Source organism: Bactrocera neohumeralis, chromosome 3, assembly GCF_024586455.1.
Source record: "Bactrocera neohumeralis isolate Rockhampton chromosome 3, APGP_CSIRO_Bneo_wtdbg2-racon-allhic-juicebox.fasta_v2, whole genome shotgun sequence".
In the NCBI taxonomy this organism is placed as follows: Eukaryota; Metazoa; Arthropoda; class Insecta; order Diptera; family Tephritidae; genus Bactrocera; species Bactrocera neohumeralis.
The window spans coordinates 7,122,095-7,143,416 of record NC_065920.1 but is presented as its reverse complement, the minus strand read 5'-3'; the positions used below and the strand labels follow the sequence as shown (position 1 = coordinate 7,143,416).

General features: G+C 31.5%; 1 long non-coding RNA gene across 5 annotated transcripts in view; it reads left to right on the top strand.

Annotated features, from left to right (window-relative positions):
• Positions 1-20,868, top strand: part of LOC126753233 (uncharacterized) — a 36,471-nt gene extending 15,603 nt beyond the window's left edge. For all 5 annotated transcript variants that reach the window (XR_007666109.1, XR_007666107.1, XR_007666108.1 and 2 more), the window contains exons 3-4: positions 327-370; positions 20,814-20,868. This is a non-coding gene — a long non-coding RNA (uncharacterized LOC126753233). The remainder of the gene's footprint in view (positions 1-326; positions 371-20,813) is intronic.
• The last annotated feature ends 454 nt before the right edge of the window (positions 20,869-21,322 follow it).

The window sequence follows — 21,322 nt, the reverse complement described above, 5'->3', positions numbered from 1 at the left end:
TGAAAATAATAAAAAAAATTATATATACATATGTAGATGTATCATATTTTAAGATATTTTTTTTTATTTATTTTGAATACATATATATTTTTTTTCATTACTTTTACGAATATAGCTGTTTAGTTTTTGGAGAGTTTTTATTATTTTATCTAAATTTTTTTGTAAGTTTTATTTTCAAAATATGTTTTTATAAAAATATAATTGATTAATAATTTAAAAAAATATATATAATTAGTTTTTATACCTAAAGTAATTATGAAATTAAAAAGTATGCTTATAACAGTTTGAATATAATTGAACATTATTATTTTTCTTTCTCTTTTCAGCCAATTTTATGAGGAGGATCTAAGCTATTCAACTTAAAAATAAGGTAAGTGTTAAAGTATGATTTTAAAAAAATTAAAAATTTATGAAAAATGTAAGAAAGCTAGCTTTTTAATGTTTTGAGGGCGTCAAAGAATTTAAAAACAAAAAGAATCAGTTAATTGAATACTCAGATGATTTAAATTCGAATTTTGAAAAAAAATTGGTAATTATTTTTTAGTTTCTTGAAAAATATACTTAAATATAAATCAAATACCAAAATTTGTTAAATTTTAATTTACGAAAACTTTTGCGAAATATAAAAAATAAATAAAAATTATTCAATTAATTTGAATATTCAGAAGATTTAAATTCGAATTTTTTGAAAATAAATAGGAAAAATATTTTTTAGTTTCTTTAATCCTTTTTTAAAAGTTTTACGATTTTTAAAAAATAAATTAAAAATTTTAATTTTAATTTAAAATTATTTTTTTTTCAGTTTTAATCCTTGATTATATTTCGTAAATAAAAAAGAAACCATATTAATAAATTTAAATAAAAAATTTAATTTTTTTTAAGAATAAAAAAATTATTCAAAAAATTCGAATTTAATTTATCTGCGTATTTAAAGCCTTTACGTAATTGAAACTGCTATTTGTTTTTTTTTTTTTTAATTTCTCCAGAATCAGATTTAAAAATATCTCTTTACTTGCAGTAAAAAAAGAAAAAACTAATTTCTTAAACATTTTCTAAAGGATTGAAAATTATATTAAATAATAATTATTATTAAATAATAAAAATTACAATTTTTACAACGTTATTCTTTATGATTTATACAAAATAATATCCAAAAGATATTGGAAGTTACAACGTTTTTCATCACGTTTGAAAGAAAAGAAAAAAGATTGCAAAATTACAAAGTTTTTATTTCCAGTGTAACCAAAAATATATATTATATTGTTAATTGCGCAACTATTTTTAATTTAATTTAATTTTTAACTTTTTTAAATTATTTTTTGTATAATTTATTTATTTAATTTTTTTTTTAATTTCTATAAATTTTTTTTTTATTTCCTTAGCACTTGAAAATGCAAATTATAGTTAAAAATTCTATTTTCATTGTAATTGTAAATTATTTTATTTAAATTTTTCTGAAATTATAAGTCCTGTGTTGTGTTGAGGGTCCGGTTTAGTGTATCAGATTAAAACTTAAAAATTGTAAGTTGTGTTGAGAGCTAACAATTTTTTTCAGTGTATAAACAAAAGCAAGATCTTATATGCGCTACACATTTGCTTTCAAAATGTCTCCTCGCCACACTAGCAATACCAGTGAGGCAAGCATATCAATTTTGCATCAACACCAGAAAACCGCTGCAGTCAGTCAATAGCCTTCACTTCCGCCGCTTGGCCAACATTACCGACACGCATACATACATACAAATACGTATATATTTACCAACGTCATCCGCCTAGCAGCAGCAACACCAACAACTATGGCGGCGGCCACTCATATGTGCCACCATATGCTAATTCGCTGCTAGCTGCCGGCGTCAGCCGCCTACTGCGTCATTGTGCCTTCCACCGCCAACACCATATCCAGCGTCGATGGCACCACTTTGTGGCTCTTGTCATTTCACTTTGTTCTATTAGACGCTCTTCCGTTCGGCAGCGGTGGTCGGCGGTGAAAGTGTCTGTACGCTGCGGTGTTGGTGGTGTTCGTGTCCTCGAAGGTCCGACCACAGTTGTCGCTAATGCCACCCCTGCCACTCACCCTCTTCACTGTCTCTCTGGCCACTTGAGCGCTTAAGTGCTGGCGCATTCAATTTGTAAGCTTCTACGCTTGCATGTGTGTGTGTATGCGGCTCGCACATGTATGTGGTTAATTTGCTTGACAGTGTCGGTGTCTGCGTGTCACTGCTGCTGCTGTCATGCCTTACTATGTAAATTTGCACGCTCAGCTGGTGAAGTGTGCGCTCGTCCGTCGGCACCGGATGTTAGACGTCGTGCTCCAATTTCCTTCGCAGTGACGCCATCTTTGACCGCCTTCGTCTTCGTCATCTTCATTTTGTTCTTGCGGCCTGCTTGATTCGCTTGCTTTTTTGTTTGCTTGACACAGACACAGCAAGCAACCCGACACCGCGCATCGTTTCGGCAGCGTTCTGCCACAGTGTTTTCTCTTGTTCTTCGTCGTTTTCTTTTACACAATTTGTTTGCTTTTGCGGTTGAACGCTTGCTTTGTTGCGTCGTTCTTAAGTGGCACGTGTTTGTTCATATGTATGCATGAGGTCGCGAACTCCCCAAGCAATTTGACATTCTTTAGCTGTTGTCAAATCGCATTTCAAACGCCCGTGACGAGCTCTTTCTCCCACTTACCTGAAAATAACTATTTCAGGTCACTTTGTTGTCGGTCCTTAGCCGCTTTCGCAAATTCTCTTGCGGTAGCTCTAGTTTTTTCCCTTGCATTTGTGTTTTCGCTAATCTCTCGCTTAATAAGAACTAGTCCGAGTTGTTTACTTAACCACAAAAGCTTTTCAGTTAGCCCTATGCTTTCAAAAAATAGGGAGGGTTTTAGGATTTTCAGCAATAAATAATGCGAATAGTGGGAGGTAGCAACTGCTAGATTTTCTTAATTCAATTTAATTTTGTTTTCTGTTCACCACGAAACAATTTTTTTTGCAAAGTAAAGCTGCCATATTATTTAAAATTCGATTTAATTTTTTTCTTTCGATCTTTGCAAAAATTTCGCACTAAAATATGAAAATAAATATTTTTTTTCAATGCAGAGTTGCCATATATTTAAAAAAAAATAATTTTTTTCTTTCGATCTTTACAAAAATTTCTCACTAAAATTTAAAAGGAAATATTTTTTTTTTGCAATTCAGAATTGCCATATTTTTTTTATCTTGTTTAAATTTTTATTTTTTCGTCGCTGTAAAAATTCCACAGTATAGTTTTAAATATTTTTTTTTTGTTTTTTGCAATCCAGAGTTGCCATATTTTTTTAAATTTTAGTATAATAGTTTTCCTGCCACCTCTACAATAATATCACACTGAATTATAAAATATATATTTTTTTGAGGTGCCACATCTTTTAAAATTTGATTTAATTTTTTCCTTTTCGATCTTTCCGTGGCTGTAAAAATTTCATAGAAAAATATTTCTTATTTTTAATGTAATAGACACAAAACTTTCATACTCAAAATTTAAATAAATATTTGTTTTCATTGCAGAGTTGCCATATTTTCTCAAATTAATTTTAAAAAAATTTCACACAAAAATTTTAAAATTTAAACCGGAGTATATCCACGACAAAAACACATATGTATATTTTTTAAAAAAGAGTTGCCATATAATTTTAATTAAAATTAAAATTTTATTATTTTTTTATACTACCTAAATATAAAGAAACTCACGCACAAACTAATGTTGATATTAATAAGCACTTTCAAAAAGATTTTTTTGAACAGAGTTGCCATGACACAGAAATTGTGCTTAAAAACAATAACTGCTGCAATAATTTAGAGGAGTCTAATTCATTTACTCTGCTTGTCAACAAAGTTTATAATATTATTTAATAGTTATAAATTCAATACTAAATGCAAAATTTTCGGAGAGAGTTGCCACATAAATTTTTGTAATTAGGTAAAAATTGTTATGAAGGATTTCTTCCATACATTTTATGATTGCCAGTAACTACATACTGTACTATCTGAGATAGTTGTCATATGATAGTTCATATATTATAATTTGTTTTTTTTTATAAAAAAATTTTAATAAATTTTAATAAAAAATTTTTTTCATTATAAAAAATTTTTATTTTATATTTTTCATAAAAAATTTTTCTTTAATTTTTTTTTTATAAAAAAATAATTTTTTTATTATTTAAAATTTTTTTCATTATAAAAAATTTTTATTTTATATTTTTCATAAAAAATTTTTCTTTAATTTTTTTTTTATAAAAAAATAATTTTTTTATTATTTTTTTATCTTCTTATTATTTTTCCATACAAGACAAAGTTCAAAATTGAGCATGTTTATTTTTGTCTTTTAAAAATATAAAAAATAGAGCGAATGTATTCTACAGTTGGATTGATTACACTTCTCTTCTCGTTTTCAACAACTGTCAATAAAAGTGTAATATTTAAAGCAACCAATATATTTATTCACCAACTTCCTCAGCTCACCACATACGCCCACTTTCGCGTATTGGCTGCTGGCACCAATAAATCCGTAGCATTCGTACAAACATATGTATGTATGTGTGTACAGGACCATCAGTCGCGCTCAACGATTTACGGTCATTCGTAAGCTTAAGTGCAAAGTAGTACAAGCGAAGGGCAACAAGCGAGACAAAAGGAAGCGAGCACATGTACAGCATGATAAATAGAGTTTCTGCTTTCCGTTGAATTGCTTTTCACGCTCGCCGTGGCCATTCAGCGGCAAACATAAAGCTTGAGAGCACGTACATGCTGAAGCAATCACTTGTGCGTAAGTCTGCATGTGTGTGTGTGTGGTGCTTTCAACATTGGACTGTGAAGATTTGAGCTGCTCCAATGCATTGATTGCTACTCGGCGGCAATAATAAATCAACTGGAGATTTTCAACTATATCAATGGCGTTATACCAAAAATAAAGTGAAAAGAAAAATGAAAATTGAAAAAAAAGTAAATTTGAAAAATCGAAAATAAAATTCCCTTTTTCACAACTGCTCATCTGCGCAATGATTGGCGCTACGTGCCGTTCGCTCTAAATTATTCCTTAAGGATATCAATTGCCAATGTGGTAGCGGAACTGAAGAGTTATATAAAACCTATTTGAAGTGTACATATACATATGTGTATGTAGGTAGGATTGCTTGTAAGCGTTTGAAAAACGTTCGTTGCAAAGTACTGCAGATCAAGTAATTTCAAAATGTTTGAGGGACAATGCTTGGAAGGTTGTTAGCAGACAGTAAATAAGTACATACATACATGTATGTATGTATGTAGATTATAGCTATGGAAACGCTAAACTAGGTGTTAAATTGAAAAAAAATAAAAAAAAAATTAATTTACAAAAGTGTTGGAAATTGTATACACATGTACATATGTACATACATATGTATATTTATGAAATTAAGCGAAAATTATTAATTCCGAAAACTACTCCGACAATTCGGAGTGGTTTGAGTCATTCAAAAATAAGTGTTAATTAAAAGCTAAGCTAAATATATTTATTCCGAAAAAATACTCCGAAAATTCGGACGAGTGATTTTATGACACGCATAAAACGTTTTCTGAATAAAATCACGCCAATAATTGATTTGAAAAGTGTATTAATTAAAAGTTAGGCTAAAATTATTAATTGCGAAAGATACTCCGAAAATTCGTAGTGATAATATGTCTTGCATAAAACATTTTCCAAATAAAATCTCGCCAATAATTCATTTAAAATGTGTTTTACAATAATTTTTTTATATTCGCTGCAAATTAAGTAATTCGGATACACTACATTTTTAATTTTAACTTTCAATTTAACTTTAAGCCATCGAGTTAATACTATTTCTCTTAATTCTTCTTCTTTCCAATTACTTCTTAGCATTCACAAAAGCCGTTTTAAAGTGCCTCGACCTCAATTGGTCGAAGAACAAATGACGCACATGTGACCCAACCCAAACCCAAGCCAATTCAAACCAAAATCCTTTAAGCCAAACACTTGGCATGTTCATGCAGGCACATAATACACAAATACATATATTTTTACCAATATACAAACATATACTTACGCAGATAGTATATCAAATTTTCACAGAACAAATTGCAGTGTAGCTTATTTGAATGCATAGCGTATACACACACATATGTATGTATGTATATATAGGCGAGTGAGTGCAATGCCAAAAACGTTCATCAATTATCAGATGAGTTGTAAAAGCTATAACCATAAATTTATCGAAAAAGCCAACTGTCTTCTCTACTAACACATGTGATGATCAATGAGCTTGTATGTGTGAGTGTGTGATTGATTGCTGAAAATAGCATACTTGGCCTACAAACAGGCGCTCAGCAGCACATATACAAAGCAGCAGCATAAGTCAAGTCGCTGTGAATGTCCTTGTGAGAGAATTTCGATTACTATTTTTTATGTTTTTGCATTTTCGTTGCCAAAGATTTGCATGATGGCCACAGGCTGTTGCCACAAATGTGTTAAGTGCAGCCGGCTCACATTATAAGCGACATGATAGTTGTATGTGGCATATAAGTATGCGCGTATGTATATATATTTACTACTTGTGTGTGTGTGTGTGTGTTTGTGTGTTTTTGCAGGGTTTGTAGGCATCGAAAAGTGTTCGAAAGCGCTGTGTTGGCACAAAATTTGGCCTCACGACAATTGGCTTGTACGCGCAGCGAGTCCATGACTTGGCTGTGGCCTTCAACTTTGACACCTTTTTGCTATAATTAATGCATTGTGTTTGGAGTATATATATTCTGAATTTTCGATAGGTATTTATGCTTGCAAGATTTAAAAATATTATTTTACTTTAAAAAATAGTATTTTTTTTTTGAATTTGTAAAGAAATATTATTTTCAAATCTTAAATTACTTTCCTCTTTTTCTTCATATTCTTTGAGAAATTTACTAAGTTTTCCATCTTCTTCAATTTCTTCCTTTTTTATCATTTTCAAGAGTATCCAATTTCGCTTTCCTGACAACTTCAAAGCTGAATGAAGCATTTTAACGTGTTGCCTACGGTTGCCTTTCGTATGTGTGTGTCAGAAATTTTATCACAGCATCATCATATATTTTATTACTCAATTTTCATTTTCTGCCAAACATCTCTTTCTTCTGACATTATTCATATATGTATGTCTCATATTCTGTCTGATTGTATGTTGATATACAGTTTGACAGGATATTCTCGTTTGAAAAGCTTAAATGCAAGCCAATTTAACAGAACAAAAGCCGAGACGACAACTTCCCAGTGGAAATCAATTAAGTTGAGTCGCTTTACTGGCAGGAAGAAAACGCATTGAACGATGTAAAAGAGTATGTATTTTTACTTTATGTACTCGGTGTAGTATAGAAGGCAGCAAGTACAGTGAGAAGGAATGGATGCTCAGAATAACCAGCTGTTCTTTTCTCATTATTACTATATAATTTTTTCTTCTCAACAAGTCAATTCTCATCTATTATATAACAAAGTAAAACTTGAGAAATTTTTGAACACATTTTAGTAGTTCATTGGGAAATCAAAACTACTTGTCGGCTTGTCCCCAATTATGTAGTATACATTTTTACAACTAATCTACCTTCACAGTTATTTTTTCATTTTCTAAGCTATATGTATATGGTAAGCAAAGCTATCTCAATAGCAATATTACACATAATTATACAGCGATGACCAACTTTTTAGATATGTTTTAATTATCTGATTATCTTTCGCTGTTGTCTTTCTCGCACACACACTCTATTTTTCTTTCTTCCTCTTTTTCTATTACTCCCTCTTCCTTTTCACTCTCCCACTATTTTTCTCTCGCTCTCTGTGGTCTATTTTGTCTTTTTTTCTCGCATATATTTATCCTATTCTTTTTTTTATCCATTTTTGAGGTGTTTTGAAAAATTTGTAGTTCTCAACCGGTTTTAAAATAGAGTTTTGTTAACCGAAAACCAAAATTTTGCTAAAAATCTTCGACTACACAATTTTACTTTGAAGCATAACCATTTTTGAGCTTCACTGATTAAAAATATAAATTTCATTTTTTACAAACTGACTTTTTACTTGACAAAGATCATGCTGAACTGATTGTAAGGAATATAAGATAAAAGCATATTCGTAGATATGTTTTACTTTTCATCCTTTCGTCCATAAATGTTCCGGAGTACTTAAGCTTTTTATCGCCTTTACTTCCACACATTCTGCTGCTCAACTGTGCTACCTATTATCTGTCTGTTGAGATTTCCTCTCTTCTCAACGCACTTTTCTTCAGCGGCAAGAGCAAGTACTTAGTCGTGAGTGCAAATTGTAATTCCTGTCGTTTCAGCAAATGGACTGGAAAATCTTTTCACTAACAAATAGTCTGTCTGCTGCAAATATCGCATTACATACGTATATATACGCATTCTTGTGTAAAAACATTTCTGCATTCTCTGCTTGATGGCGTGGTGGTCCCCTTAACTCTCTTACCTGCGTATTTGTGTTTTTGACAACCAACTCTTGGTCGAACTCGAATACAATTGGAAAGTGCGTAAGTCCTCTATTCTAACCTATGTATATCTGTGATATATTTCATATTCTCTTTGTTCATGATTTGCTTTAAAGGCTCTTCATTTTTCTAACGCTTCCGCAGCCGCCCTTATCCAGTCTTTAGCAAGATGTGGCTCCTTCGGACTTTTTTGTTTCCTTGCCTGAAAAGGGGATACAAGAAGCATGCACCTCGTCTATCAATGCTATTCCGAAGAAAAACTTCCGTGACGCCTTTGTTGCTTGGAAATCGCTCTGCCAGCGCTGCATCGACGCAGAAGCAGCCTATTTTGAATGTTTTTAAAGAATTGTAACGATTGGTTCAATAGTGCTATTACGTTCCGGACTGCCAAATTTGCAGTTAAGCCAGTGTAAACAATTAGCCAAAGAGCTATGAAGAGGAAGCAAAAGAGGAAAAGTATGAGAAATAAATGTTTTTAAATTCATTGAAGGCAAAACAAATCTTGACGATTATGCAAAAAACTGTTAATTAATTTTTGACCGTAAATAGTTTCTAAGTAACTAGTTGCAAAGTAAGTTGCAAAGTAACTAGTTTCAAAAGTAACTACCTGCAAAGTAACTAGTTTCGAAAGTAACTAGTTGCAAATGCAATTAGTTCTAAAAGTAAAAGATTCATCTCGGTCAAAAAATATAACTAAATTGCGCACATTTTAGGGGGATTATTTTTTACAACTTTCAACTTGGATTATCTAAGCAACAGTGTCTCAATGAACTTAATTCAATTTTTGGATATGAAGCTCCATCAAAGAAGTTAATTTCAATAAATGTGTAAATAGGAAAAAGGTTTAACTCAAATTTAAATTAAATCTTACATAAATAATTTTAATATAACAGACATATAAACTAGTAGATTTTCATGGTTTTAAGTCTCAAAGTACTAAGCATATTCTAAAGCTACCAACGTTTACCATTGAGCTCCACTTGTACAATATACAATATGCTGCATTAACAGCACTTCAAAGCACCAGAAATGGCAAGTAAATCGCCTTATTACTTACCGCACGCTGTTCAATACAAGAATGGCGCACAATCACCTGCACATATCCTTCAAAGTGTTCAAATCCTTCCGAGCAGAAAAAGCGCTGCTTAGTTATTAACAACAATACAACACCGCAGTAAGACTTAGGAGCTTTGCTAGCATTACAAGGATAGCAACTACAGCAGGAAAGGCAACCACAACAACTATACCAACTATACGACAGCACAGCATCTCCACGCATACACACACAAATACCCATACAATTAAGCAGCCATTGTACTAAATTGTGCGCACGTTCAAGAAGCCGTCAACACTTGAACAATTCAACACATACACACTCATGTGTATAAGGCAAACTGAAATGCGGAGAAAATAGAAAAATTGCTGGTGGAAAGCAATAGTGGAATTGTTCGAGGCAAGCATAAATAAATAAAAGTAAGTGCAAAGTTGTCATTAAGTAGACGCCGAAGTGTAAGAATTGGAATAAGTGCATGTGAGGTGCGAATTGCCAGTGAAAGGACGAAATGCCAACACATACATGCACAGAGATACCTTTTCTTACGCCCACTTGAAGGCAGGCAGTCAAGTAGCGAGCTCAAATATGAAATACTCGTAATGATGTTGATGAACATGCGCATTAAGTGCAATGTGAAACGAAGAAGTTCGCACGAAAAAAGCACGAAAGTGCTTCCGAGCAAAGCAGCAGCAGCAAAGCGCAAAGCCTGGCCATAAGCGCCAGCACATTGGCAAGCGGCAGCAACGAAATGTTATATAAAGCGCTGCGACAACAAATGCGCAACAAAAACTAAAAGAAGAAAAGAAGGTGCAGAAAGCAGAGTGACGAGAAGACATAAAGAGATTTTCTATGCTTGTGCACGCGTGCTTATGCATGTAGTAAATATATGTGTGAACATTTGTGTGTGTGTGTGTGTGTGTGTCCCTACGAGCGCTTAGAAATGGTCGCTGTAATAATGAAAGCAAATGTAAGTAGCGCAAATGCGCACGCTGTAAAGCTGCTTAGCGCAATTGCTGAGTGAGACATTGTGTATAATGCATAGATATCGTAATTATACCCACTGGTGAGACGTAGTGGCTCATGAAATTTATTTAGGTGAAATATTGAAATTTTTCGTTTTAATATAAATAATTATCTACTGATATTCTTTGCATGTCTGAACTGAGCAATTTATTCGAAGATTTTTGTAATGCCTTAAGTAATAATCTGTGCAAAATTTCGTGAAGATACCTTGTCAAATAAAAAAGTTTTCCATATGAGGACTTGAGTTGGACCGGTCAGTTTGTATGGCAGCTATATGCTATAGTGGACCGATAACGATAATTATTCATATTGATTCTATTTTTGCCAATTTTATTTTATATTGCAAAGATTTCTAGTTTAGGGATGAAATAAAAAAGCAAGCTCAGCTCATAAAACCTTCGAACTATACATTTAATTTTCCTACTGGGTATACTACTAATGCTCACCACATTCACACACACACACACAATATAGTATACAAATTTATATGAATAGTCATCAGCATAACCACTGATGTTCTGCAAATATGACTACTACTTAGCATTTATTACTCTATCAGTGTGTTTTTTTTTTGTTTTTATGTTTGTAAAACATCTTATTCCTTCACGTCAATATGTCTAGTTGTAATCTCTCGCTGAGTGGGTGCAATAAACCACCGAAGGTGTTTCTAAGCCATCAAAGCATAAGAATACACATGTAAAAGCTCTAAGCATGTTCGGTGGATTCGCCGCCGCAAAGAATGCCAGATAATGAACGACTACTAAAATGCAGCATAACAACAAAAAATCGTAACAGAGTTGACGAACCATTACAAATCAGTGCGCATTTGTGCCTGCGAGTGGGTTAAGTGCGCCTTAGTTGAAGGCAAAATAGTGCACGTTTTAGTGCAATGCATATTGCCCGCTCTTGTGTCGGTGTTTGTGCGCTCTAAGCAGCATCTTGTCTACTCAATTGCGCAAATCAAATGACTTTTCACCTAAATGCGGCCAATGCATGAATGGCGAACTTAAACACAATCACCATAATGGTCTCTTATGCACACATACTTGCATATATTGCTTTCATTCTAACAACTATTCATTGAATGCGCACCACCAGCACTTTGGTGTGGCTTAGCATTTTTCAGTTGATTGAAAACTTTACACCCTCTCCTTGTGTTTCGTTGCCACATTATCATGCTTTGTTGAGTACTCGAGCGGGTTTCGCGTAAATCTGCTTAACTGCACACCTAACTGTGTTTGCAAGGAAAATGTGTGAACTGTGCTAGCCTTTGAAGTGAGAGCATGAGTTTGTGATTGTGCCCTGTCGGAAATACATAGATGTTGGTCTACTGTAAAAGAAATAAAAAAAATTTATTTTTATATAAAATATTTTTTTATAAAAAAATAATATGTTTTAATAAAAAAAAATATATTTTTGTAATAAAAAATATAAATATTTTAATTTTTATGTAAAAATGTTATTTTTTATTATAAATCAAATTTTTTATAAAAAAATATAATTTTTATACAAAAATATTTTTAATAATCAAATTTTTTATTAAAAAATATAATTTTTTTCAAAAATATTTTTACTAAAATAAATATGTTTTTATATATGGTGAAAATACCGTTAAACATGTTAGAGCAGAACTCTTAAATTGAATTTGTATGTTCAAAAGCTCGAAGTGAGATCTTATGGCAACTCAATACTAGTTAAAAAAAAACTCACATTTAAATTTTTTTGTTATCAACGAAGCTTGAATTTTAACTTTCTGTTTTAGGTACTTTCACAATAAAAATATCCATAAATTTTCCTACAAGGCTTATGTTTCCGAAAACCAAAAGTCCTCTACAATTGTGATCAACAATGGGAAGCTTGATTGAGTAAGTTATATGAAAGGTCCTAATTTCACAGGTGGCAGTGTAGCTGTCGCTTTGTCACTATCTTTTTGGGGACACGAATAATATTGATGACTTTTTTATGTGAAGGCAATTAAGTGTTCAATCAAAATTTATTTTTCAATGCAAATTTGCTAAATTCTGATGCGCTACGTGTGAAAATAGTAGTTAAAAAATTTTATTTAAAAAAAATTTATATAAAAAAGAAATTATTTAAAAAACCATTTATTTAGAATTTTTTCTTAATTTTTTTTATATAATTATTTGATATTTACTAAAATAAAGTGAAGGCAGTTCTAAATATTTTATATTTAACAGTTTAAATTTTTTTTTATATACAATTTTTTTTAAATTCAAAACTTTAAAATATCAAAAATATTTTTTTTAATATATGTGGACATTTTCTAGGCATCTAATAATTACAAAATTTTTTTTTGCCACTTAAGGCAAACATTTTACAGCTTATACAGTTCCAGCGCCTAAAAGTAGATTTACGAAAAAGCAAAAAGTAACTTTTTTATGAAAAACGGAATTACAGAAGCACAATTTTATGATTTCTACAACTTTCTTGCATTAATTTAGGAAATTTGTGTGCCTTGAGCACTTATCTAAACAGACTTCCGCTACCAAAACCGACGAAAACGCAAACTATTTACAAACTTTACTCACACACGAATTGAGAAGCCTGCATACTTTCCACAAAAGCAATTGTGTGCTTCCTGCTGCACATATACATACAATTATACATGTACGCACTTATATAAACATATATGAATCCCGTTTGACAATGTGCAAAATGGCTTTTGTTGATCAACAATTTTGTCAACTGACCTCTGACAACTTTATGGCCACATTATCAAGCCATCAGCACATCAAACTTGCCACAAAAACTAAGTGACTTGCAACAGATTTTGCGTAACAATTTTTTGGCTACCAAAGCTGACGTGCCGCACACGCAGGCGTTCAAACTTTTTCGCAAACTCACAACCACAAGTTGACACTTATTTGTGGCGCATTTTACGCCCACAGGCAACGGAAATGGAATGTAAAGACAGCATTTGACTTTATTGCGGACGATTATGTCGTTTCTCATATGTGTATGTATGCGTGGGTGCATATTGACTTATATGTGTACATTGCAATATTTATGTGTTTGTGTAAGTGCAGTCAATTGAGAAGTTCGTCGCATAAATTCATCAAGTTTTTGTTGTTTTTTTATTTGCTTTCGCCTAACTTTATCATCAATTTCAATAGCTGACACTCAGATGCTCCGTTTCTTTTCTTTATTAACATTTCTGCACTTTGCTTGCATTCTACCATTGACCAGTCGCCATTTTCTTGCCAGCCTCACACACAGTGTCTCCCACACATTGTCTCGACATTGTCGCAACTTACAAAGAGCTTGCCTTCTACTTCTCATATCACACTCTCCCACTCTTTATTCCTCACTATTGTCAATGGCGACAATATTTTCCATTTATTACCGGCTCTATAGTCTACGATGGCAATCTATGCAATTGCCTCAGCCTATATGTATGCTTCGTTGCAAGCGGTCATCCTCATATTTGCAAATGTGTGCATGTTTGTATGGATTTATATGAGTTTGTGTGCTTGAAAGTGTGCAGTCATGTGTAAATGGTGATGCTTTGTTTGTTCTTCGTACATCGGTCTTGCTTTGCATGTGTACCAGCACTAAGTTTGGATAAGTGTGTATATATGTATGCATGTGTGATCTGGTTTTTTGTCCAATAATTCTCCTTCTGCATTGCCGCTGTGTATGTAAGTCAATCAACCAATCAGGCAGTGTGTGAATAGGTCGTGCCATTTGGTATCTTCTCCTTCTCTGCGCTCCCCCCTTTTCTCCCTGGTTTATTTTCATTACATTTTTTCTTTGTTTGTTATCATTGAAGCGTTCTTCCAACATGGCGCAAGCCACTTCAACTAACATTGCTTTTGAAATTTTTGATTTTTCTTTGTTGTTATCAAGCATTATTGTTGTTCGGAGTGTTACTTCTATTGATTCCAGTGGTTTCAAATTACGTATGGATGTGTGTAGGTATTTCTTTGCTTAGTCTTGTTATGCGATTTTTTCATCGGCATAACAGTGACCCTTTTTATTGCTGGAAACCACCTGTTTAATATTTTTGTATGCTTAAATTGAGTATGGAGTTGTTGTTGTTGTACCATAATTGAAAATTTAGTCTCTTATTGACGTTGTAAGCATGAGAAAAGATAGTAGGCGCCACTGGAAATTCGCAGTTGGTTTTCTGATTCAAAGATCTCATTATTTGAGACAATGATGGTCACTCATATTTATAACAGTTTCATATTTATAACAGTACATTGAGGTCAATCAGTTCCTGAAAATCGCTTCATAATCTCAAATACAACTTTTTTCCATACCAAGACTCGATTTTGATTTGTCAGTTTGTATGGCAGCTATATGCTACAGTGACTCGATCTGAAGAATTTTTTCAGAGATCGCACTATTTCTTTTAAGAATAATCCAAACTAAATTTCATGAAGATATCTCGTCAAATGAAAAAGCTTTCCGTACAAGCTTTTTGTTTCGATCGTTCAGTTTGTATGGCAGCTATATGATATAATGATCCGATCTGAACCGTTTCTTATGAGATTGCACCATTAACTTAAGGAATAATCCATGCTAAATTTCATGAAGATATCTCGTTAACAGAGAAAGTTTTCCACACAAGTTTTTATTCTGATCGTCCATTTTGTATGGCAGCTATATGCGATAGTGATCCGAGTTGAGCCATTTTTTCAGAGATTCCAGTATTGCTTCAGATTACAGCCCTTGCTAAATATCTTGAAGATATCTCGTTAAATGAAATAGTTTTCAATACAATCATTTGATTCCAATCATTCAGTTTATATGACAGCTATATGTTATAGTGGTCCGATATCGACGCTTACAACAAATTAAGAGCTTCTTGAGAAGAAAATAACGTGTGCAAAATTTCAGTTCGATATCTGAAAAACTTAGCGACTAATTCGCGTATATATAAACGGACTGAAGAACAGGCAGGCAGAGCTCATATAACAGACATCCTCTGCCAAAAAATGGCAAACAATAATAATAAAGTGCACTTTACTCAACGTCATTTCTATTTATAAATATGTTTGTATCATATATTTTGGAAAAAGTTTCGCTGTACCTGTTAGAATTTAGCAGATTTGGACAATAGTTTAATAGAACAATGCGCAAATAAGCCACAGACACAAAAAGAGGACACAACGCTGCCAAAAGAATGCACTCATAAAGTACAGTAGAATATGCTGAGAATTATATATAGTAGATATATAGATATGTATATATATGTATATATGTTATATGAAAAATAAAAATAATGGTAACATAAGAGGGAATTTCTGAAGAACAATAACAATGGTCGCAATATGAAAATACCACAGATGCGCTTACAAAAGTGATATATAATATCTACGTACGTAATGTCTGCATATAAATATGTACATATTTATATATTGGGATATTTCTGCAAATGCGCTTCGCAATGGAATGCAATTTAGTTGAATGGCCTGCAAAACTCATACAGTTGCAAAGAAATTTTAGACGAATAGGCATAGGCATGTTTTTACGCGCTTTCGAAGCCTTGATAATGTTGAAATAATCATACGTATATAAGCCTGGGTGCCAAAATAGTTTATATAGATATATGACTTTGACTAGACTGCTCAAATTTTATGCATGTCTGTATATATTTTTGTGACCAAGTAATTTCCAATATATGCTATTAGCAGGAAAATCGTTTTTTATACTAAATCCTTGTTCTTCCTATAGCGTACACCACTTTCTTAAACCCTCTTCCCCCTTTAGTCCATTTCTGGAGCCACTTGAATTTCAACTAACATCTCTAACATAGATTGACCGACTTTCGCTCGAAACCATATTTGAATTAATCATTAAATGTCACATCACACACACACACATGTATGTATATATACATATATAATATCACATATACATATGTATACATATACAAAACCAAACAAGGCTTTGGCAAGCGCCATTGACAGCTAACAAATACATTTGAACCGTTGCGATATTGCGACTTTAATGGCAAATAAATTAGCTGCGGCGAGCGGTGAGAGTCAGTGTGAGCATCAAAACCAATAAGCGGAGCATACACACACATACATGCAAACACAAAAACCAACCATAGCAGCTGCTGCCAGGAAACGAAATAAAGGAGGAGAAGAGAAGGAGATAGAGGAGGGTAGAGTGAAAGAAACCATAATGACATTTCATGTTGAAAGCAATAACAAATCGAAATTCGTGCTGTGGTGGAAGAAATAAATCCAACATTGATTTATGAGCGCTAATAGTATGGAATATAGTACACAAACACGCACAAACAGAGCCACACAGAGATGAGTTGGCACATTAGTAGCAACATATAATATATTTAACGCTTACATAAACATTTATATAGAGCCTAAAATGTCAGTGGCACATTTGTGCCTTCAGCACACACTACTAAGCAGCTGCGGGTGCCTGCAACTGTTTAATGTTAGGTTGTATGTGTATGTGTGCATCTGTGGATCTAAATTATATGCATTGTTGGCTGTCTGCCATTATAGTATGTTTACTGACATTGTGACAGCTACTGAAACCATTAAATGCAAATGCGCTCGCAGATGCACATATACACATGTACATATATGTATTACTCATACACTCACATACACTTATTGTACATTTGGATTGGCTGAACAAATCCTAGGGTTTATTGTCGCTGTTAAATTTGCGGGTATGACGCCAGCTATTTGGCTAGTTAGCATTAGCAGAAACTGCTGTGTATAATTACCGAAAGAACCACAGAAGATGAATGAGCCTGAATGTGTGCTAAATGCTAAGTGAGAAATGAACAATTTGGTGCGATTTCAGATCGAATCACTATAACATATAGCTGACACAAAACTGGTCTATAATAATCAAGATAAAATCTTTTTATATGTTTTATGCCTTATTTTAATTTTTTTTATTAAAAATTTATGCAAAAATGTCATAAATATAAAATTTGAACCAAAAAGTAAAATACGCTTTTCTTAAATTTATAATAAATAATTTTGGTAGTATTTATTTTTTTTTTGTTTTTTTTTCGTTTATCACAATAAAGCTGTTACAGTGCGACTGCACCCTGTATAATTTTTAAGTTGTATTAGAAAAATTGCTTCAACAATACAAACTAAACAAAGAAGAGTTCAGAGAATGCTAATATTGCCACAATGACAACAAACAACAACAATGTGCGCAAGAATTAAGTAAATAATAGACAAAGAAAAAAATTTTGATTTGAGAAAAGTGACACAAATTTTCATTTAAGTATAACGTTCTAGTACCATTAATACTTAGCTCAGTTATTTGCAAACAAAAGCCGTCAAAATCACTTCTACTTATGTATGTGTGGTAATCTAGCTATCGAAATCACCTTGATTACCCCTGCAACCACAGCAGCACTTTGTATAATTTAAATACAAATACCAAATGCATTCCTTTATTTTGGCTCGCAGCCATTTATAAGAGCTGGTAGCTCATTTAAATATGTATGTATGTACATATGTATATTTTCTATGTGAGCATATGTATGTATGTACATATTTAGGGAGTCGGAGGCCACTTCTTTTGTTGGTTAAGCCAAACACTGTTGCTTTTCTCAACCATTGTCACAGCGACGTTAACCAAAGGCTTTTAGTATTATTGTTTTACTATGAGTTTGGCAGCTGCGCCTAGTTGTATGCTTAGGTAAATACTTTTCAAGTGATAAACATATAAAATAATTACATATATAGTATTTTCTTGAAGGAGAAACTGTTTTTTGGCAGTTATTGGCTTCATATAATTTATAATTATTAGCATGTTGCGTACAAATTAAGCTAAAATATTCAAACTTATGTTGTAGTTCTACGAAGTTGGCCTACATTTAGGCGGAAACAAGTCAAATATACAATTTTTAAAACACAATACAATTTCTAAAATATTCAAACTTATGTTGTAGTTCTACGAAGTTGGCCTACATTTAGGCGGAAACAGGTCAATTATACAATTTTTCCTAGGCGGCTTCCGCAGAAGTTAACATATATATGCCTGAGTGACAATTCTTGCCCCCTAAATGATATGAGCTACTGTAGTTTAGAACAAACTAATATTCTCGACAGCTTCACCAAGTGTATTAATTTATTATATTATTTATATATAATAGATACACATATTCGTTTATATTGTATTAATCAACATCTTAGTGAGTAATATTTTTTTGTTTAATATTTTTATGTAATAATCATATGTGTGCGTGCTTATTTTCAGCAGCCACTTACAATTTTCTTTCAACGCGGCCTTCTGTGTCGCCTAAAATGCTGCTACGTTTTAGCATGATTTTCATAGTATTTTTTTCTGCTCCTATCATATACGTGTATGTGTATAAATATATGTACATGTGTATATACATATGTTTTAATGTTACTTCGAGATAATTCTACAAGCATAATATATAAAATACAACAACAACCTTTTTGTTTGTCGCTCCTTCACCAAATAAGTAGTTCTCCTCAACTGCAAAGTATTGCCCACTTTTAATGCCTTTCAACCTTTTGTGCTGAAACATAGCTTTTGTTCGACGTCTTTTGTTTGTGCAACTTTATTGTACAAATCTAAGTTTCGTCCAACACCTCCAACGACTTCGAAAGCACTGTGCGGCCCTCAAAATTTGTGAACTCAAATTAAAAACAAACCACTCAGGTGTGTCTGCTGTCGCCTTCTTTGTTTTTAAGCAGATTGCTATTGTTACAGCATTAAACGAATATTCTTTGCATTAAATATTTTCTTTTTGCAAACACTGGCGCTGAAAAGGGTATATTTATGCAAAATAAGATATTTCAATTAGGTTTTTATGATTTTTTTTTGGTTATTGTTTAAGCTCTTGGTGTGGTTGTTTTATGTTTAATTATATTTTTGTTGGCACGCCTAAATGTATGCCAAACTTTAGTTGAGTATGCATAAATATTTCATTAATTGGCTTATGTGTGAGGAAACCCATGAAAGAAAAGCAGCATAAATTGCTCTGAATGGAACGAGAAACTGGGAACTGTATGTATATGTATATGTATATGTATGTGTATGAAAGTGAGTAACGCCAAATAATTTAACTTTTTATTTTTGAAAATTTTTTTTTAGATTTGAAAAAGGAAATATTTCAAAATTCGGTCAAATATTTTTAAACGTTTCTTTTATGACAGAGAGTCCTTTAATTGCAATGAAAATATTGGGAAATTTTATATTAATAAATCGCCATATTAGCCTATTAAAAACTAAAAGTGAATATTAATAAATGTTATCATATATAAAAATTAAAAAAAAGTTTTTTTTTAATTTCAAAACAATTTCTTTCAAAAATTTTAAAACATTTTTTTTTTTTAATTTCAAAACGGGTTATTTCATAAAAAGGTCAAAAAAATTGTTTTTCAAAAAAGTCAAAAGAAAGTTTTTTTTTCAAAAAACAGTAAAAAGTAAAAATAAAAAAAAAGCCAAAAGAAATTTTTTTTCATAAAAAGTTCAAAAAATATTTTTTTTAAAACCAGTAAAAAAGGTGTTGTTTTGTTTTTTACGAAATATTTGCCTTATTCAAAATTCTCCTAAATGTTTTTTTATATATTTAAAAATTTTAATAGCTCAATAATTTCCAAAAATTTTAAAACATTTTTTTTTTTTCAAAATTCTTAAAAGTTTTTTTTTCATAAAAAGGTAAAAAAAATTGTTTCTCAAAGAAGTAAAAAAAAAAAAGATTTTTAGGAAAAACAAGTAAAAATCAATTTTAAAAAATTAAAAAAAACGTTCCAAACTTTTTTTTTTCTAAAAAAGGTAAAATAAAGGCTTTTGTTGTTTTTTTTCTGCAAAATATTTTTACATACATACATATATTATTCAAAAGTCTCCTAAATGATTTTTTTTAATTAAAAATTTTTTATATTTCTATATGACTATCTTAGTGAATATGCAAATATTTTGCAATTTAATATTAATAAAGTTTTAAACTAGTCCATTGCAAACTAAAAACGAATGTATGTATATAAAAATAAAACATAAATAATTTATTATTATATATTTTTAATAAACATTTTGAAAATATTAAACTTTACGTTGCTAAAAATATTTTTCTATTTATTGTTTTTAGTTTTTTATAATAATTTTGTAATACAAACAATATTTTTATATTAATTTTAATATTTTTAATTTACAAAAAAAATAAGAATAAAAAAAATATTAATTTGCAAATAAGAAAAAATTAAATAAAATTTATTATTACTAAAGATATTTTTGTTCTTCTCATTGCAGTTTATACAAATTTTGCATTCTACCAAACTACACACACGAACATGCTATTCAACAGGTGAGTCTAATTAAAAATAATAATTTCCATAAAATTATCTGGCTTAAATGCATATAATTCCTTTCAAATTTGATAAAAATATTTTTCCATAATTTCTGAAAGAAATATTTGCTATTTTGTATTGCATATATGTAGATGTATTTCCATATATTATACATATACATACATATGTATGTATATGATTGCTGTAAGTTTATTTAATATGTAACTCATACGCTTCGGTGTCCAAACCAAAAAACTCATCGTATTCATACGACTGTGCATTTGTTTGACTCTTCTGCGCACATATACATAGATTTTAATATATTTTGCAAGTTCATGCAAGTGACCCGAAATAAGCATTCGATCCACGATGCCTTCGAAATATAATTTCCATATATCCAGGTGAAAACACAGCATAAGTTTGTGTGTATGTGTGCATTCATATCACAGATGATAACTTTGACAAATTTAA